General features: G+C 33.9%; 1 pseudogene; it reads left to right on the top strand.

The window, feature by feature from the left end:
• Window positions 1–1,617: 1,617 nt before the first annotated feature.
• On the top strand, window positions 1,618–2,014 carry LOC118622851 (annotated as a pseudogene).
• The last annotated feature ends 17,943 nt before the right edge of the window (window positions 2,015–19,957 follow it).

Below are 19,957 nucleotides of genomic sequence, written 5' to 3'. Positions count from 1 at the left end.
AACCATCTTTTTCACCCCAAAGAGGAGCAGTGTCTTCAGGATTTTGATTGGCATTTTGAAATGTGCTGGTGAATAAAACAGAAAGAGAATGGCATCCCTCACATTCAAATGCCCACAGAGAGATAATAATGGAAGCAGTGTTTCACGGGTCATTGAGGAAGGCAATCCCATCCGAATGTTTGCTCCTGAGGATGATAAGAACGGAGTGAATATTCTTCTGCATCATGTAACCAGGACTCGAGGAAGAATTGATGGAAGATGATTGATTTAATACAAAAACCCTGAGCAACGGAGAGTGGAAGACAGAAGGGAAAACAAAAACAAAAACAAAAACAAAAAAAACACAACACCACAGAAATTATTCCAGAATCTTTAGTATTGAGATAAATTTAAAGTCCCCAAATCCCAGGCTCAGCCCTGTGAGGACACCTAGAGTCCTGTCCCCTCCTGTGCCCTCAGGTGTAAAAAGATAATGGAATTATAGAGTGAGGCAGAGGAATGTTAAGAGACAGGATTTTGTCTTTTGTTTTTCCATGGTAAGTGCTTTCTCCCACGCTTCCTGGAACAGATGGCTGGCTGCTCTGGATAAAAGATGAATAGCGAAGGGGGCTCCCCACTTTGCTCGGAAGCACACAGTCCTTGCTGACAGGCAGTCATCAGAAACAAAATGCCCCATTTGAAGCAAAGTTTTCAAGAAATCGTGAATGTGAGAGGGAGAGTGGTCAATAGGAGTACTCTGTTTCTTACTGTACTCTCTCTCACCCCATGAAAACTGTCTCCCAGTCGCCTGCCGTATCAGTTATAAGCTGCATGTGCTTATAAGTCCTTCTATGTCTTAGAGAACACCTGGAAAAATAAAGTTGCTTTCGCTTTTTATGGACAGCGTACAAAACAAAGATAAGCCAGTGTGCATGTGCAAACGTTGTATGGAGAAGTCATCTGGTTGTTAACTACATTTTTACTAAGAAGTGAAAAAGGAATAGTGTATAATGTAAGTTTGAGGTTAGTGAATATTGTTTGTACATCACTGGGAGAAAAGGAGTCATATGTATTTAGTACATTAATCATTTAAAGCATCGGACGGATTCTGCGAGATAACATATTCTTTATCAATAAACACATACGCACACAAAGAGACACAAGCACAATTTTATGGGATAAATTAATTCAATGGGATTTTATAATTTGATAGCATGTCCATCCTGCTTAAGAGTTAGGTGCCCCAGATTATATTACACTTATTCACCCTTCATGTAAATGACTTCTCTTTGAACAACGAATGTGTTATCAGACACTTTTAAATGTGTATTTAATGTGTTTAAAACTAAGTGTTTACAATTCAGTTTTTACATCTTTGAGCAGAACTTCTGGTAACAGAAAAGATGCCAAAATAAAACAATAATGTGAGTGACATACAGGCTAAAAAGGGACAGTTTGGCTGGGTTTTACAATACAGAGAATGATGGACCTACATAAGAATACCTAGGCAAAGAAAGTAAGCCACCTGATTTCCTGGGCCATGACATCTTTATTTTATATCCTGATGTTTTGTGTCTAATCAAGATTTTGTGTTGCTCTCCCACAGGAGGCTTACGCTCTGCTACTGGGGCTGCTGACATGTCTCCAGTGACCCCTGAGAAGTTCCAGCACATTTTTCTAGTGCCCAACACCCTTGCCAATGGCCAGAAGAAAGTAGCCTTTGCCATCACAGCGATTAAGGGTGTGGGACAAAGATATGCTCATGTGGCGTTGAAGAAAGCAGACACTGACCTCACCAAGAGGATGGGAGAGGTCACTGAAGAGGAGGTGGAATGTGTGATCACAATTATGCAGAATCCATGCCAGTACAAGATCCCAGACTGCTTATTGAATAGACAGAAAGACATGAAGGAAGGAAAATACAGGTAGGTCCTGGCCAGTAGTCCAAACAACATCTGGAGTCTTCGTGTTTAAGTCCAGCACACTAAGTCCATGGTCCTGGGGTCACACTGTGGGTGTTTCCAAGAAGAAATAAATCTGTAGGACTTGTGTTAATAAAGAGTTTACACACACACACACACACACACACAGAAAAGATGTTGTGTCACCACAAATGATAAGATGGGTTTTGCTTAGGTTCACGATTTATGAAAACTTAGAGTAGGCTGATTGAAAACCAGAAAAAAAAAATGGCTTTTTGAATAAATAGTCTAACAGCTATGGTTGTATCTTTCCCTTGGCTGAAGAAGATGTGGTTCTCACTGGCACATCACTGTGTCTTCTGTGATGTTCTGCTGCATTTCATCTCTGTATATTTTTTGTATGCAGAAAGTTAGACTAATCACTCTAAGAGAATCAGCAGTGTGACAGCAATATCAGTGTGACCTGTCTAAACATTTCACTGTGCTTTTGAAACGCTATACTTTATTGTCTTTCTCCTGATCCAGTATTAACCTAATTTTGTGTGAGTAAACTGATGGTAAGTTTATAAGTATGTTTTAAATACTGAGTGAAATTTTTATGAAGTATCACCCTGGTCTTCTCTATTTTAGATTAAACAATTGGAAATGGTGCTAATCATTAACAGACATTGCATTTCCTGGTTTAAATGCATTTCTAGTACTTATACAATTCCTCCACAACCTCATTCAAGAAGTAAAAAGATTGTGTTCAAAGATATATTGTGCATGATTCTAAACCCTGCACTTTTACTTTATTGAGACTTCGAACAATTGAGAAAAATTTGACCAAACTAGGTAGTTGAGACATTTATTTATAAGAACTACTCCATTAAATATTTTTCAATTTATGGACAAAATATTTTCTCCCTTTTTAACTTTTTGGTTTGAGAAATTTAGTTCAGGGACAAGTCTAACCTCTTGATTATAGCTAATCACATCTTATACTTTAGCATAGCTCTAAGGATAAAGTAAAAAACCATACTTAAGATTTATGCTTTTCTAAATGGCATGATTAATTGAAAAAGACAAAGCAAAATCAAAAACAAAATTCCACAGATGTTAAGCCTGAGAGGTCATAAAAGACAATTAAATTAAAGTACTCTACGAAACATAAAGAAACAGCAAAAGACAGGTTTTGTTTTGTTTTGTTTTTATTATTATTGAAAATCCCCAAACCTGAAAAACTTGATGGCTAGGCTGTTATCTTTTTTCTTCAGTTATTTCAGCTCTGCATTCATAGTTGTCACATGTTATGAAAGGTGCAAATTTGTAACAGCTTTACCTTGCACCTGCTCAAGTGGAAATCACCTACCAAATGGAATCCCCTATTTTGCATAATTAGGCAGCTATGTGTAAGGTATAGCAAAATGCTAAATCTCATTCTTTCTTAAGACAAACATACAATATTTCACTTATTTTATATAATACTGAACCAAACACAATGAATAAAACTAAGGAATCATTGTGTTTTAAAAGTTCACGCACCCGGGAGCAACAGGAATGAAATAATAGTGACAACAATAATAATGATTCATAATGCAATAATGAATAAGCTATGGAGATATTACTTTGTCACTGAACCTAGAGAAAGGCCAAGAGTTCAGTGATTTTCTCTGTATTTTATCTATTTTGAAAGGCAGGTCTTCACTTTCATATGGAATGCCCACAGGTTGGACAGACTGTGAGTACATTTCGCAGAAAATACGTGGGAGAAAGACAGTTAACTTGTAAGAAAACTTATGACAGACTGTAGAAAGAAGGATTTATAGATGATTAAGGAAAAGAGTTTGCAATAGCTGACATTGGTAAGGACTCAGATTTTTTTTGTTTGTTTAATTATTGCTGTTTTATTTTAGCAGCAGAGAGTTAACTATTTCTGTATTCTTGCTGCTAGTAGATATTTTTAAGGTAAATATTTTGCTTTGTTTCTTCTTCATTATACCAATTTTAAGGTTGTTTATGTAAGCAAAAATAACAACTTCTATTTTTCTACCTGCTTTTGTAAACTTGGCCTTGACATGGCTCCTATTGTCATGTATGCTTGTTGGGTAGAGAAAAGTGTGCCAGATCCCCTTTTCTTAAATCTGGTCCAGTCTGTGATTCACTCCAAACGAATTGAATGTAGCCCCTTAAGGTGGTTACCTGGGCACTGATACTTGGGGCCTTGAGCACAGGAGCTAGTGTCTGGGACCCGTCATTCACTGAGGAAGTGTACACAAGCCCATGCTGAGAGAACACACAAAAAGAACGTGAGACTACATGGAGGGAGATGCCTGAGCACTCAGGTGATGCTCTAGCCCCTTCCTCTTCTAGCTCTGACCACGGCCTCACTGTCACACCATGAGATGCCAGGGAACAATAATCTTGTGTGGAACCTTTCTGAACTCCTGACCCACAGACTGCTGCTGTTTTTTAATTTTTTTTTTTCTTTATTGATTTTAGAGAAAGGAAGGGAGAGGGAGAGAGAGATAGAAGCAGAGATAAGAGAGAGAACACCAATTGACCACCTCCTGCACACTCCGCACTGGGGATGGGGCCCACAACTTGGGCATGTGTCCTGACTGGGAATCCAGCCGGCGACCTCTTGGTGCCTCGGTCGATGCTCAACCACTGAGCCACACCAGCTGGACCAGACTGTTGCTGTTTTAAGCTCCTACGTTTGGGCACCTGTAACAGCACTAATCTTTACAAATGTACCTTAAAAAATATGGAGAAGTCTAATGCTAGGATAGAGATGAAATGGGTTTGCACTTGTAATTTCTCAAGATTTTTACTTTTTTTTTTTTTTTTTAATATGTTTAGCTACTTTCTTTGCCAATAGCTTTAATTGCTTTGGTGATGACATTGAAAGTATTCATCAATTACATTTAATTTGGCTTTAAAGAATGACATTAAATATGTTATGAATTGACTTTATGGTTTCTACATGTTTATAGATCATACAGTGGCAGAGCTGAGAATGTATTGAGACAACACTCTTACAGTGTTACTGCCTAATATACAAAGATATTCTGTTAATTTGTCAAACAGGAAAATAAACATATTTACTGAAAACTATAATTACAGATTTTATACTGCTATAAGAGGATATTGATAATACTGGCCTTCATGGGACTCATAGTCCTGAGCAAAAAAAAGTATTATTGATATATATTATTATATATAATGTGTTATATATAATACTTATTATGTTATCATTTTAACACATAATTTAATGTGTTATTATATATAATAAATTATATACATTTTATATACTTTATACCATAAATGTACATTATATATACTATATAACATATTATTGTTGTATTATTTGTATATGCTTATATTGGTATATTATTATATATGTTATACATATTATTCTATATTATATATTGCATATATGTTATTATGCCATTCATAATACATGTATATATTTAAATATATATGCATTAAATAACAGTGTAAGGAAACTTGTACAGCCACAGGGAGAGAAAGCATAACTGTTTCAGAAGTCACACTAAAACAAGATTAAAAGAATCAGAAAGAGCTGGCAAGGTTTTGAGGACAAACTTCATCTACTTTACAAATTGTTCTAGAGCTGGTTTCTCACTTTCTGATGATTTCATTTTAACTGTTACTGAAGTTAATAGTAACATACAGTGTGCAATTTACATGAATTTGCATTAATTTATTTGCTTTAACTTTCCCATTTTAAGCCAAGCACATTTAGCTTGACATTTCATGTGCAGCCAAGCCCAAGCGAGCTTCCAAATTGAACGTAAAACTGGTGAGCTTTAGCCAACTCTTCTGGGTTCACTAGGTTTTGACAAGTGTTGTCATGTTTTACAAAGAAACCTGGTGATGCACTCAAAGGGAATGACAAAACCCTATAAATTCTCAAGACTTTGCTATAAAAACCGAACGGCTAAAACTAAACTGAAATAGTGCACCCAGGTCTCAGCTAATCCAGAAACAATGAAATACTTCATTTAGAAACATAAGCAGGGTCTAGACAAACTTGACTTTTTTTCTAAAATTGAACTCCTAAATAGCTGAGTTTGCGTGTTAGTGGATTTGAAATGAAACCTCACTGTAACATTTGCTGAGACTTAGTGTATGAATTTTTAAAAGACATGAGAAAAGAGAGTATTTCCTAATTTCCTGATTAAATATTAAAGGGAACTTTAAAACATTTGTTCAAGGGTTCAAAAGTCAATTCACTTTTGGAGTAAAGATAGCTAAATATTCCTTGATAGTCTTCTGTTTAAAAAGTAGGTTTTATTTCTCCTTCCATTGAAAACGGGGTAAATGTACCAATAGAGTACCACTGAAATGACAGTGCACCAATTTCTGCAGTTTAGCCTTTACAACAGCTGCCAGGTCTTCTGTCCTAAATTTTGGAAGATTTATATTTAGAGGGCTGAGTTGTCATAAAAGTAGCACACTTATTGGAGGGACTGCTCGGAACGTCCTAAGAAAAGGACTCTCCCTAGCAAGTGGACCAGATAACCCTGCTACAGCACGTGGCTTGTGGGTAAAGATGTTCTCAAATCTCCAGACCAGTCCAGAATCCAAGTAAGTAATTTGAGTGACCACAGGTTTCACCACACGGAGAAATATTGGTTTCCAAACTCCTGCCTAAATTCCTGACCACAGGGCATTGGTTTGGCAATAAAATTGGGGGGGGGGGGGCTTTTTTATGTAATATAGATAGAACAGATTGCATTATTAAATTAACTTCCTTATTTACTCTCTATGAGGTAAATAAAATATTTTAATTTCTAGTAATGGCTGTTTTCAACATATCCCCAAAGTAATTTGATTAGTTTTATAATGTTTGCACTGAAAATGTGAATTTCTTTCAAAAGAAGCAATGATGATGCTAATCAACAATTTTTTTTTCAGACTACTTCACATCTTAAAAATAGTCCTGCCATATAATATCTAAAATACAAGCCCAGAATTTAAAATCAACTTACATCTTAAAACCAACAAAGTATGAAACAGTAATAAAAAATTCATACACTGAACAAGTTGTGTTAAGACATTGTTTAGAAATTCTTTCAGGGGTTATGAAAACAAGTCACCCTTAATCTAACATGTGTTCTTTCATAAGACTAACAGTCATAGAATCAGCTGTTTTACAATTGAGTCTGATTTTTGCAATATAAATGACCAATTTCCACATGATTGATTCAACTAGTCATGCAGTCAATAACACAACAGAAAGCATCAGGAAGAACTATATTTGAATGTTTTATTACAAACACTTGGCAGTAGTCTATAAGAACATAAACTATCTTGATGTTTATTCTTTTGTAAAAGAGTCATCCAAATCTTTGAGAATAATGCCCTGAGAACTTTAATATTTCAACAGAGAAATTAGCTTAAAACATTTTGTTTATTTCTAAAGTGAAATTACTTGTACACTATAAAAAGGATGTTGATACAAAATGTGTGACAAAGGAGTCAAGAGAAAACAGATAACAAATGTAACTGAAGTAACAAATACATTGTTATTATTATATAATATCCATTTACAAAGTTGGAAGGATAATAACAAAATGTCTGAATCATTCTGTTTAATATTATATTGTAGTTTTTCTCAATAAAAATAATAACTTTCTTGATTTCTACAAGTTTAAATCATCATTCTTTTTCCTTGTTTCTAAGTTTAACATCTTTACTTCTGTAGATTTTAACCTTCAATATTTTAAAAATTATTTTTCATAGAATTTTCAAGATATCCTGGTAGATGTCATTATGTCTTTCTCTTTAATCTATAACCCATGCTTCAATCACTTTTACAATACCCCTGGGGAGAGGTGCTGCAGATGATACTTAAAACATCCTCTCTCTAATTCTTGAGACAGCTCTTTCTCTGTGAAGACGGCTCTGAATCATGAAATGTTCATTATATTTAGCAGAAATTCAATTCTTTTTAAAAATTATATTAAATTTATTGAAGTGACATTGGTTAATAAAATTATATGTGTTTCAAGTGTATATTATCTGTATATTATATTGTGTTTTCCACCAAAAGTCAAGTCTCCTTTCATCACCATTTACACTCCTTTTACCCTCTTCTACCTCTCCTCATACCTCTTTCCTTCTGGTAATTACCATACTTTTGTCTGTATCTAGGAGTTTTTGTTTTTCTTTTGTTTAATCCCTTCACATTTTACTCCCATACCCAATGTTCCTTACCTCCAACAGCTGTCAGTCTGTTCGCTGTATCTGAGTCTGTTTCTATTTTGTCTATTTGCTTATTTTGTTCTTTAGATTCCACATATCAGTGTAATCATCTGCTATTTGCTTTTTCTGACTGGCTTATTTCACTTAGCATAATATTATCCAGGTCTATTCATGCTGTCACAAAAGGTAAAATTGCCTTCTTTTTTATGGCTGAGTAGTATTCCATTGTACAAATGTACCACAGCTTTTTAATCCATTCATCTATTGATGGACATGTGATGCTTCCAAATCTTGGCTATTTTACTTCAATCTGTTTACACTTTCAACCCTTGGGGACATATAGAATATATTTCTCATCTTCTTGGATAGTTGAAAATATCTATTATAACCTTAGTATCTCTTCAGTAAAGATGATAAAATCCTTTCATCTTTCTTCATATGACATAAGGCTCTTCACCATCCTGATATGAACTCAAAACAGAACTGTACCACTTTATTTTGTACTCTAATTTATTAACTAATTCATACAATAAACAGTTTTGAGTAGCTATTACTACCTTACATTGCCTTGAGACTAGGAATATAGAAGTTTAAAGTAAAAGAGGAAACATAGACAGTTCTGTTCTTATGAAGCATTAATTTAGTGTGTAGGTGTGGCGGGTATTGCAGAGAAAATGCAATAAAAGTCAAATGTGAGTGAATTATGTACTGTGTTAAAAAATATAAAGTGCAACAAGGGGAAAAAATAGAGAAAGGTAAGGGAGACAGAGAATGATGGAGGTGGTGAATGCAAATGCTGTTATAGAACAGGTCATCATAGGAGGTCTCCATAAAAAGATAATTGAGCAATGCACCTCAAGAGAATGACAGAAAATTATGCAGAAATTAAGAGTGTAGAATTTCAGACAAGGAAACAAGTACAAAGAGCATGATAAAGAAGCAAGTATGGCCTGTTGGAAAAATGGAGGGGTGTTCAGTAACTGCAATATGACTAGACGATGAAATTCTATTGTATACATTTTAATACTCTATTCTTTTATTGTTCATTTTATTTTACCTTATTAGATTTGATGCTTCACTACAAATATTGCCCATTCATTTATCATTCCTCTCAGAATTTTATCTTTTGTAAATCTAATGTTTTCTATGATGTGAATCACTTCATTGATTTTAGTGTTAAATATAAAACAAGCCAGGTCAGCATCCTGAATGGTGGCATTAGAAAATATTTTTTAGCTTAAAAATTATAATCATCACACATTCATCATGGAGAAAAGTGTGTTTTTGAGAGCTTTAAAATATTTTAAGTAAAAAAAAATTAAATATTTGTTATATATATAAAACCATCTCTATATATAATTATTGAATAGAATCAGTAAAATCTTTGCTTAAACATAAATACACACACACACACATATATATATAATATGACTAGCATTCATAATTTTATATACTATATATATTAAAAAGTAGGGTAAAATCACTTCGGGTTCTGATAGTTAAGAAGGACATTCATAGAGTGGAGGGCTATGAACAGAGTCTGAAATAGGAAGTGGATAACAGTGACTATAAATGGAGAACATAACAAGATTCAAAGGCACAAAGATGGAAAACAAACCATATATTCAGGTTGGAAAGTAGAACAGTTTGAAGCTAAAATGTCACATAGGCAGCTCTGAGGCAAGAAGATATTTTCAGGCCACCTTGTCTTTGATAAGAAGTACAAGGCATTACAGCCACAAAAAGCAGTTAGAAGGCTTTGAATTGACTGTGACACCATCAATTATTTTTTTTAGAACTAAGGATATGCAAAAGAGTTGAGAAGTTGTAGATACCAAGATTATAATGATGGAAAATGTCTACTGACAATCTCTATCAAATGAAGAGACAAGTGCCACAATTTGGGAGAGTGAAAAAGTTAGAGTCTCAAAATATCAGTGTCTATGACTGTCCCTAAATCTTAGTAAATGTTTATGAAAAATATTGAATAAATTAATCTGGCTGAATTAATTAGTCTTGGTTAAAAATGAAAATCAAAAAATTAAATGTAATGATAAAATTAGATTTCTGTGTAAGTAAACCTAAACTACATAAGTATATATGATGAAAACAAATTTTAAAATAAGAAATATCCAGGTTTCTTTATTCCTGTGTGATCTGTGCTATCTAAGTATATAATATGCCAATCTGGACAGTTAATGCTATTTTAGATTTCATGATTATTATATTATATTATATTATATTATATTATATTATATTATTAATTATATTACATTACATTATATTAATTATATTACATAAATATAGCACACAGATCAGGGAGCTTGTAGTTTTTCTGAGTATTGGTCAGAGAGCATCTGGTATACCAGGTATAGAGTTTCCTCCCAAAAGATATCTCTCTCCTGCAGGACAAAATCCTGAGGCCTGTTTAAGGCTTTGTCCAATTTAACTCTAACTTTTATTGGAATACTCATCTTCAGGTGTCACCTGCCCTCTATTCATTTATCCTCAAACACCCTCAGAGCTTTCTTACTGAAGGCCTACAGGCTGCCTGTTAGCCAGGCATGGCTATTACTTTGCAAAAATCACTTGACAGTATTCACCATTCCGGGAATTTTCTTGTCCTCTCTACTTCTCTGATTTTCTTTACAGGTTTTTTTTTTTTTTTTACATAGATTTTCATTGTTTTCTCAAATCCAAGTTCCAGTAAAAATTGAAGCTATTCCATGAGGATTTCCCTGTGTGCCAGTCAGAAAACATTCCTCCTGTCTTTATCTTACTATATAGCATTTTATAGATGTTTGCCTGAAGGATCATACTGTTATATTGTATTAGTTTTATTTTTAAAAGTTTGTCTTTATTGTTGAAAGTATTACAGATGTACCCCCTGCTCCCCCATTGACCCCTCCACCTTGCTCCTGCCGTCTCCCCAGGTTTTCATCACACTATTGTCTGCGTCCAGGGGTTATGCATATATGCATATAAATACTTTGGTTAATCTCTTCCAGTCTCTTCCCTCCTTCACTTTGAGATTCATCAGCTTGGAGAGACCTGGAGAGTATCATGCTGAGAGAAATAAGCCAGTCAGAGGAAGACAAGTATCACCTGATCTCACTTACATGTGAAATCTAATATACAAAATAAACTGATGATCCAGAGACATGGAAGCAAGGAAGAGACTGAAGAATCTTAGTTTTATTTTTTAAATTTGTTAAAAAAAATTTCACACTATAGTTGCACATGCACACACATCCCAAATCAAAACTTAAATTTAATTTTATAAAGTTAAATAAAAACATCCAGCCCTGGCTGGTGTAGCTCAGTTGGTTGAACGTTGTCCCATGCACCAAGAGGTCACCAGTTCAATTCCCAGTCAGGTCACAGGCCTGGGTTTTGGGCTCAATCAGTAGTATAGACCATGCAGGAGGCAGCCCATCAATGGTTTTTTCACCATCAATGCTTCTCTCTGTCTCTGTCTCTGTCTCTCTCTGTCTCTCTGTCTCTCTCTGTCTCTCTCTCCTTCTCCTCCCCCTTTCCCTCTCTCTCTAAGATCAACAAAAATATATTTAATAAAAAACAAAAAACATCCCAATGTGAAGAACCATTACAGAAATTTATATTATTCATGATTTCTTGGTTAAGAGTAAAGAAAAATAAACAGCTTATTTTAATTTTGGAAATAAAACTGATGTTTCTTTATAATAAATCATCTAATAGAGTTCACAGTTTAGGGGTATTATAGATAAACTTGGAGCAAAGGATGGAGGATTGGATTATGACAGATGAGAACAGACCCACCACAGGGTTCCTGCTGAGTAAAGCATGAGTGTCCAACAGATTCAAACAGGTGTTTGAGATAAGGGACACCCAGGAAAATAAGAATTTATGATTAGAAAGAGAAATGTTAGAGTTAAATCAAATTTTATTTAACATAGAGCAGCTGCAAACAGTGACACCATCTAAGACAGTTGGTTATAGAAAGTTACCAGGAAAAATATAGTGAAAGATGTATAGGTTTGAAGATTATCAAAGGTTCTGAGATTCTTGTTTTGCATTGGTCATTTACATAAACAGTGACATCCACACAGCTTTAAGTAAAGTAGAAATAATGAGTTGAGTGCCAAGGGTTTCAGCTAATTCTGGGGAGTGTTGTTAAGAGTCAATAGATGACAGCAATAATGAGACGCAGTGGGTACCTGAGCAGGTTACCATGAGACTCAAATGAGGTGTGGCACATAATAAGTTTAAACTTCTTAGTGAGGAGCCAGATGAATACCAAACCACCAATACATGAAGCTTGGAAAAACAAGCAAACTTATTTGACAAGATTTGAGTGGAAGCAGTATCTAAGAAGTGAGCAAGAATTCTTGCATTGAAGGCAAGAATCAGGAAAATTAGGAGTTTAAGAACTTTACATTGTAAAGGAAAGTGTTTAATATGGAATGGATAGTCTAAAATGTACTGTGTAACCATTGGCAGAGAAAGAAGAAGTGCAACTATAATTTTGGCAGTAAAAACCACAGAACATTTTGTGAATAAAAATAATAAAATGAGTCCGGCCAGTGTGGTTCAGTGGTTGAGCATCAACCCATGCACCAAGAGGTCACCAGTTCGATACCCAGTCAAGACACATGCCCAGGTTCTGGGCCAGGTCCCCAGTGTGGGGCATGCATGAAGGCGGTCAGTCAATGTTCTCTCTTATTGATGTTTCTATCTCTCTCTTCCTCTCACTTCTCAAATCAATAAATGAAAACATAATAATAATAAAAATAATAACAATGAGACAGGACTAGGGCCTTTCATTCATGGTAATAGTACAAAAAAGAATGAATGCTCACACATGGCCTCAAATTCCAGGAGAAGCCTGGTTAAATTATGATGCAATCTAGAACAAATTATAATGTCATCTTCCTTATAACTACTTAAGAAGATCAGAATGCTATGACTTTTGATGGGCTCTCTGTAGAAATAGTTCATTATTCTAAATGTCTTCCATACTAGTTGAGTCAGTGTTAGTAGATGACTTTACACTGGCTATATTTTTATACTTATTCTTATGCATAAATATAGTAAGATATTTTCTTGAAACATTTATCTTCTCTAAAAGTCCTTATATGCAATAAATTTCTTATTTACTCAGAGACATGTTTATGGCCTTGAGATAAAAAAGGTTCCTTAGGATAAGAACGCAAAGAAAAGGAAACAGTGTTGAGTTTTTTGTTTTGTTTTTTAAGATTTTTTTTTTCCTTTATTGATTTTAGACACAGAGGAGGAAGGGAAAGGGAGAGAGAGATAGAAACCTAGATGAGAAAGAACATTAATTGGCCGCCTCCTGCGTGCCTCCCACTGGGGATTTACCCACAACTTGTGCATGTGCCCTGACCAGGAATCGAACTGGTGACCTCTTGGTGCATGGGCCGACGCTCAACCACTGACCTAAACCGGCTGGGCCAGTTTTATACCTCCAAAATTAAGTTCTTGGAACTCATGTCAAATCCCATAGAAATATCTCACAGCATCTTTAATTTGCCAATATAAGCACAGAGAAAGGAAGCAAAGTCACAAGACTTCAGTGGGTACTCTTGATACGTGGTGAGGAGCCACATTAGCTTGTTTTTTGAATTTTAACCCCCTTCCATATTTATATAACTCCCATGAAAAATCTAGTAACTTAAACCAACATCACCTAAGCCCATCTTCCTGTTTTTTTTATAGGTTATCTTCCTTTTCAATGGTCTGGAGTGCCCATAAGTAGGATGTTCATTTATTACATTTATAATCTCAGTTTCCACCGGTTTTGTTAGTTATCTTACATTCTCAAATAGAACCCAGCTTAAAAATAAATTGTATGGTCAGCCTACTCATGAAAAATCCTATCTCGAATCCCTCTGCCTTTAAATGAGAATCAAATTCTTGACACCCAGAAGGGTAGTGATGAGGAAAAAGCTGTACTTGATGGAACTAGATAGCCATAAGGCCTGGCTGACGTACAGCCAAGGGCATGGCCAACTTCCAAGAAATAAAATTATATTATTTGTTAAAAACCTGAGAGATTATGTTTCATCATGGCTGACGTTTTTATTTTTTATTTCTCCTTTGTCCTTTTCTGGCTGCTCCTTCTTCTCCTTCTAATGATTGCCTCGAGTTTCATTGCGCATGAGTACTAAAATTTTTATGAGCAAGCTCATGTTGATAGATGTTTTGTTTAATTATTGCAAACAATGTCACAATGCATATTATTGACCATATGCTATTTCACAAAATTAAATTTATCTATGATAAAATTGCTAGAAATTAAATTGTCAAAGGAAATGTACATTTACATTTTTTACATTTTCCACATAGATTGCAGTTTGTACTAATTCACACTCCCACTAATTTCCCTAAGTCTTTGCCAGCACAGTATTTAATAAAACACATTGCTTTTTGCCAATTTGATAGAAAAAATTGGGTTTTGATTCTCGTTTTAATTTACATTACCATGAATGAAATTTATCATCTTTTCATATGTTTAAGATTCATTTTTGTTACTTTCCCTGCATATTTCTAGTCATGTCTTTTGCCCAACTTTCTAATGGGTTTTAGAATATTTCATACTCATTTTTCTCAGGTTCTTTATACAGTAAAGTCCATGGATATTTGTTTGATGTTACTTTTTATGCATTTTAAAACATTTATATCAGTTTTTTTCAGAACTTTGAAATTTTCAGTCATAAGAAAATCATTTTTTATAAATTATAAAGATTATTTTATAAATACACTGACTTATTTTTTTCTAATACTATCATGTCAAATATACTTTTTAAATTAAATATGTGACTCATCTGAAATCTGTTTGTGTATGAAGTGTGATTTTGTGATTAAACTTTGTTCTTCCCCATAACAAAAAGGGTTACTCAGATGCCTGAACAACATTTCTTAAGTGATCCATCTTTCCTTCAATGGTCCTTCTTATTTACATGGTTCTTCCTAATCAGCAGTGGCTTCAGTCCTTGTCCAGTGAAGTGTATGGAACATCGGGAAAAAGAGGACAAACAAAACTAAAACAGACAAATAAAAACAGTACGTAAATAATGGCAGTTTCTTATAATTTGTTTAGACACGAACAAATTAGTTAAACTCTTTCAACACAAGTTTTATCTGTTTAAAAAGGTGAGTAGTGCTGGTTATCACTATTCTCTAAATTATTAAATCTAAAGTAAATAGCATTTTTATAAGCTCCTTTATACTTTGCATGTTATAATCTTTAAGAGCACAAAGTCCTATTGTTTCACTAATTATGTTACCAGTATTTTTACCGGTGTGGTTCAGGTCCTGAAAAGCAGCTTCATCATTAGCTGAGAACTCATTAGAAATGTTAATATAGTGGCCCTGACCCAAACTAATCCAAGTAAAATTTAAGAACCACTGTTCTACAGAATTACACCGAGATAATTGATAGAAAGGTATATGTGGTTCAATTCTGTTACAAGTTGTAATGAAGTACCTAAAATGTTTTCTCAGCTTCACAACTTTGCTTAGGGCTACTGTGTTTACATCAATGTTTTGACAAGGAGGGATTTTTCAGTATGATGGAAAATGATCCTATGAATTGTATAGGAAATGCAAGTTGAAGTAGGTCTAACTATCTTTCCAGCAGTGTTGATAGCCAGATATTAAGTGAGCCTCTGTGTTACCTATTAGTCTTAGCTAATTAATGGGGTAGGTATTATTAGTCTTTTAGTGACATGTTTAAATGTGTTCTTGATTGATATCTTTTTTTTTTTTTTCTGGTTCATGCTGTCTCTTTAACTCTTCAGGATTTTACATTTTACGTGCTTAAAGTCAAGAATTTGTGTAGTTTTAAATACAGTCATTGTAGCAGTAAAAGTTTATTTATACTAAATAAACACCAAAACAATTTTAAACAATATAAATTGATATTGTCTTCTCCTTTTACACCTTATTACTGTGGTACAGTGACCTTTAAATTGTAGCTTTAAAGTTACGATAATGTGGATGATGTTGTCAGTGATATAATTCTTAAAATGTTTAATGGCAATTTCCCCCCTCAAGGAGAAAGCTCTGTATTGAGAAATGAGTATAAGGTTAAAAGTAGAGGTCAAAACATAAGTACATTGGCTCAGTCATACTAATAAACGTATATACTTAGTTGACTATTAGGTAACAGGCAGGAATAGATGAAACTGGGGAAAACTAGATCTTTAATTGTCAGGCTAAAGCACCCCCCAGATCTCTAATCTGACTGCTTCTTAAAAACCTGCACTTGTGCTAACTAAAAATCAACAAATATATTTTACTTATTCTTATATATGCCAGCATCAGAATATTCAAATCCCTGTTAAGTCTGAAAAATAATTTCAACTATTTCAAAGACTACATAGTCTTAGAAGTTTTTAAATAGCTTGTTTTGTCTGCAAATATATAAAAAAAAAGTATTAGATATATGAACCTAATAGGAAATACATTATAAAATAACTTTATATATATAGATACTACTGTAACAGAACACTTGTAATATTATATAGACTATAACATATACTGAATAAATAATATGTAATTTATCAATAATTTTCTATGATTTTAATTTTTCTATGCAACTTTGGTTGATACCAGAAATGAAGGGTAGGAAGAGGTTAAGGTTGGTATACACCTGAATAAATAATCATGGCAGAAATAGCATTACAAAATGATGGTACAGAGATAGTGACATGTAATTTTCTTCTTTGTAGTGTTTTCATCTGATTTTGAAAATAGAATAATGCTGTCACCATATAATAAACTTGCGGGGTCTTTTTATTCTTAAATTTTTTGGAATAGTTTGAGAAGGATGGGTGTTAGTTCTTCTTTGAAAGTTTGGTAAAATTTACCTGTGAAACCTTCCAGTCCAGGACTTTTGTTTGTTGGGAGATTTTTTTATTATTGCTTTGGTTTCATTAGTTGTAATCTATTTATTCAGTTTCTCTGACTCTTTCTGATTCAGTTCGGTAAGATTGTATTTTTCTAGGAATTCATCCACTTTGTGCAGAATGTCCAATTTGTCAGCATATAGATGTTTGTGATATTTTCTTACAATCTTGTCTATTATTTGTTGCCGGTTTTTACTCCTTCTCTTTCGTTTATGATTTTATTTATTGATGTCCTTTAGCTTTTCTTTTTCATGATGAATCTGGTTAATGGTTTGTCAATATTGTTTATCTTTTCAAAGAACGAGCTATTGTTTTCATTGATCTTTGTACTGTTTTTTAAGACTCTATTTTATTTATTTATGTTCTGATCTTTATCATTTCCTTTCTTCTACTTACTTTGGGCTATGTTCATTTCTCTTTTTCAAATTTCTTTAAGTATAAAGTTAGATTATTTGAGGATTTTGTTTCTTGAAATGAGCCTACAGTGTTATGAATTTCCCTCTCAGGATTGCTTTTGCTGTGTTCTATAGATTTTGGATTGTGTTCTCATTTTCATTTGTTTACCGGTATCTTTTGATTTCTTCCTTGATCTCTTTGTTAACCCATTAACTGTCCAGAAACGTTATTTAGCTTCCATGTCTGTGTATTATTTTTAGTTTTTTTTTTTCTTGTGGTTAATTTCTAGTTTTATACCATTGTGATCAGAGAAGATGCTTAATATGATTCCAGTTTTATTAAAATTGAGACTTATTTTGTGTCCTAATATGTAATCTATCCTGGAAAATGTTCCACATGCATTTGAAAAGAACGTATATTCTGCTGTTTGGGGTGAAATGCTCTGAAGATATCAATTAATTCCATCTGATTTAATGTGTCATTAAAGGCTGCTATTTCTCTGCTTATTTTCTTTCTGAATAATATATCCATTGATGTCAATGGGGTGTTAAAATTCCCTACTATGACTGCATTGCTGTCAATCTCTCCCTTTATTTCCAAGATTTGCTTTATATATTTAGGTACTCCTATGTTGGATGCATAAATGTTTACAAAGGTTATATCCTCTTGTTGGATGTATCCTTTTATTCTTATGAAGTGTTCTTTGTTCTTACAAAGAAAAAACATTACAGGTCAATATCCTTCATGATCATAGATGCTAAAATCCTCAACACAACTAGCCTCAGCAAAATATTAAAAAGATCACCTGTTCAATGTGGTTTAGTGGATTAGCATTGTCCCATGGACTGAGAGGTCCTGGTTCAATTCCCAGTCAGGGCAGATGCCGAGATTACAGGTTTGATCACCAGTGAGGGGCATGTAGAAGGCAGCTGATTGATGTTCCCTCTCATTGATGTTTCTCTCTCTTTCCTGTCCTCTCTCTCTCTCTCTCTCTCTCTCTCTATATATATATATATATATATATATGTATATGTATATGTATATGTATATATACACACACACACACACACACATACAGACACATACACACACACACACACACACACACACACACACACACACACATATATATATATATGAAGATCATGCACTATGATCAAGTATGATTTATTCCAGGAGTGCAAGGTGGGTGCAATATCCACAAATCAATAAATATAATACACCATGAAAACAAAATGAAGGATAAATATCACATGATCAAATCAATAGATGCAGAAAAAACATTTTATAAAATCCCACACCCATTTATGATAAAAACTCTCAGCAAAGTGGGAATAAAGGAAATATATCTCAATATAATAAAGGCCATATATAACAAGCCCACAGTTAACATCATCCTCAATGGGCAAAAACTACAAGTGTTTCCCCTAAGATTAAGAACAAAACAGGTATGTCTGCTTTTACCATTGTTATTCAACATCACACTAGAGGTTCCCAGACACAGCAATCAGACAAGAAAAAGAAATAAAAGGACCCTCTGGGTTTGTTCAGTGGTGAGAGCATCAGCCTGTGGACCAATGAGTCATGGGTTCGATTCCAGTCACATGCACATACCTCAGTTGTGGTTAGTCCCTGGCCCTGGTCAGATTGTGTGGGAGGCAACCAGTTGATGTGGCTCTATCACACTGATGTTTCTTTCTGTTTCTCTCTCTCTCCCTCCCTCTCACTCTATCTAATGATAGAGAAATATCCTTGGGTGAGGAACAAAATAATTAGTTAATTAATCAATCAATCAATCAATCAATCAATTAATTATTTGAAAAAGAAGAAAAAGGCATTGAAATAAGAATAGAAGAAGTAAAACTGTTGTTATTTGCAGATGGCATAATACTATGTATAGAGAATCCTAAAGATTCTACCAAAAAACTACTAGAGCTGATCAATGAATTCAGTAAAATAACAGGATAGGAAATAAATATCCAGATATCAGGTGTATTGTTTTACACCAATAATGAACTATTGAAATAAGAAACTAAGAAAACAATTCCATTTGCAATAACATTTTAAAAATACAAGAAATAAATTTAAACAAGGATATAAAAAACCTGTACTTAGAAAATTATAAGACACTGAGGGAAGAAATGGAAAAAGATACAAATAAGTGGAAGCATATACCATGTTCATGGATAGAAAGAATTAACATCATTATAATGTTTAGACTACTCAAAGTAATCTATAGATTCAGTGTAATTCCTATCAAGATACTAATGGCATATTTCACAGAACTAGAACAAATATTCCTAAAATTAATATGGTAACACAAAAGACCTTGAATAGCCACAGCAATCTTGAGGAAGAAGAATAATGTTGGCGGAATCACGTTACCTGATATCAAACTACACTACAAGGCCATAATTAACAAAACAGTATGGTACTGGCATAAAAACAGGCATAAATCCATGGAACAAAATAGAGAGCCCAGAAATAAATTTACTCCTATGGTCACTTAATATCTGACAAAGGAGGCAAAACATACAA

The sequence above is a fragment of the Molossus molossus genome, unplaced genomic scaffold, assembly GCF_014108415.1.
Source record: "Molossus molossus isolate mMolMol1 unplaced genomic scaffold, mMolMol1.p scaffold_m16_p_9, whole genome shotgun sequence".
Lineage (NCBI taxonomy): Eukaryota > Metazoa > Chordata > Mammalia > Chiroptera > Molossidae > Molossus > Molossus molossus.
The sequence above is the reverse complement of the archived record's forward strand: the minus strand, read 5'-3'. Positions and strand labels throughout refer to the sequence as shown.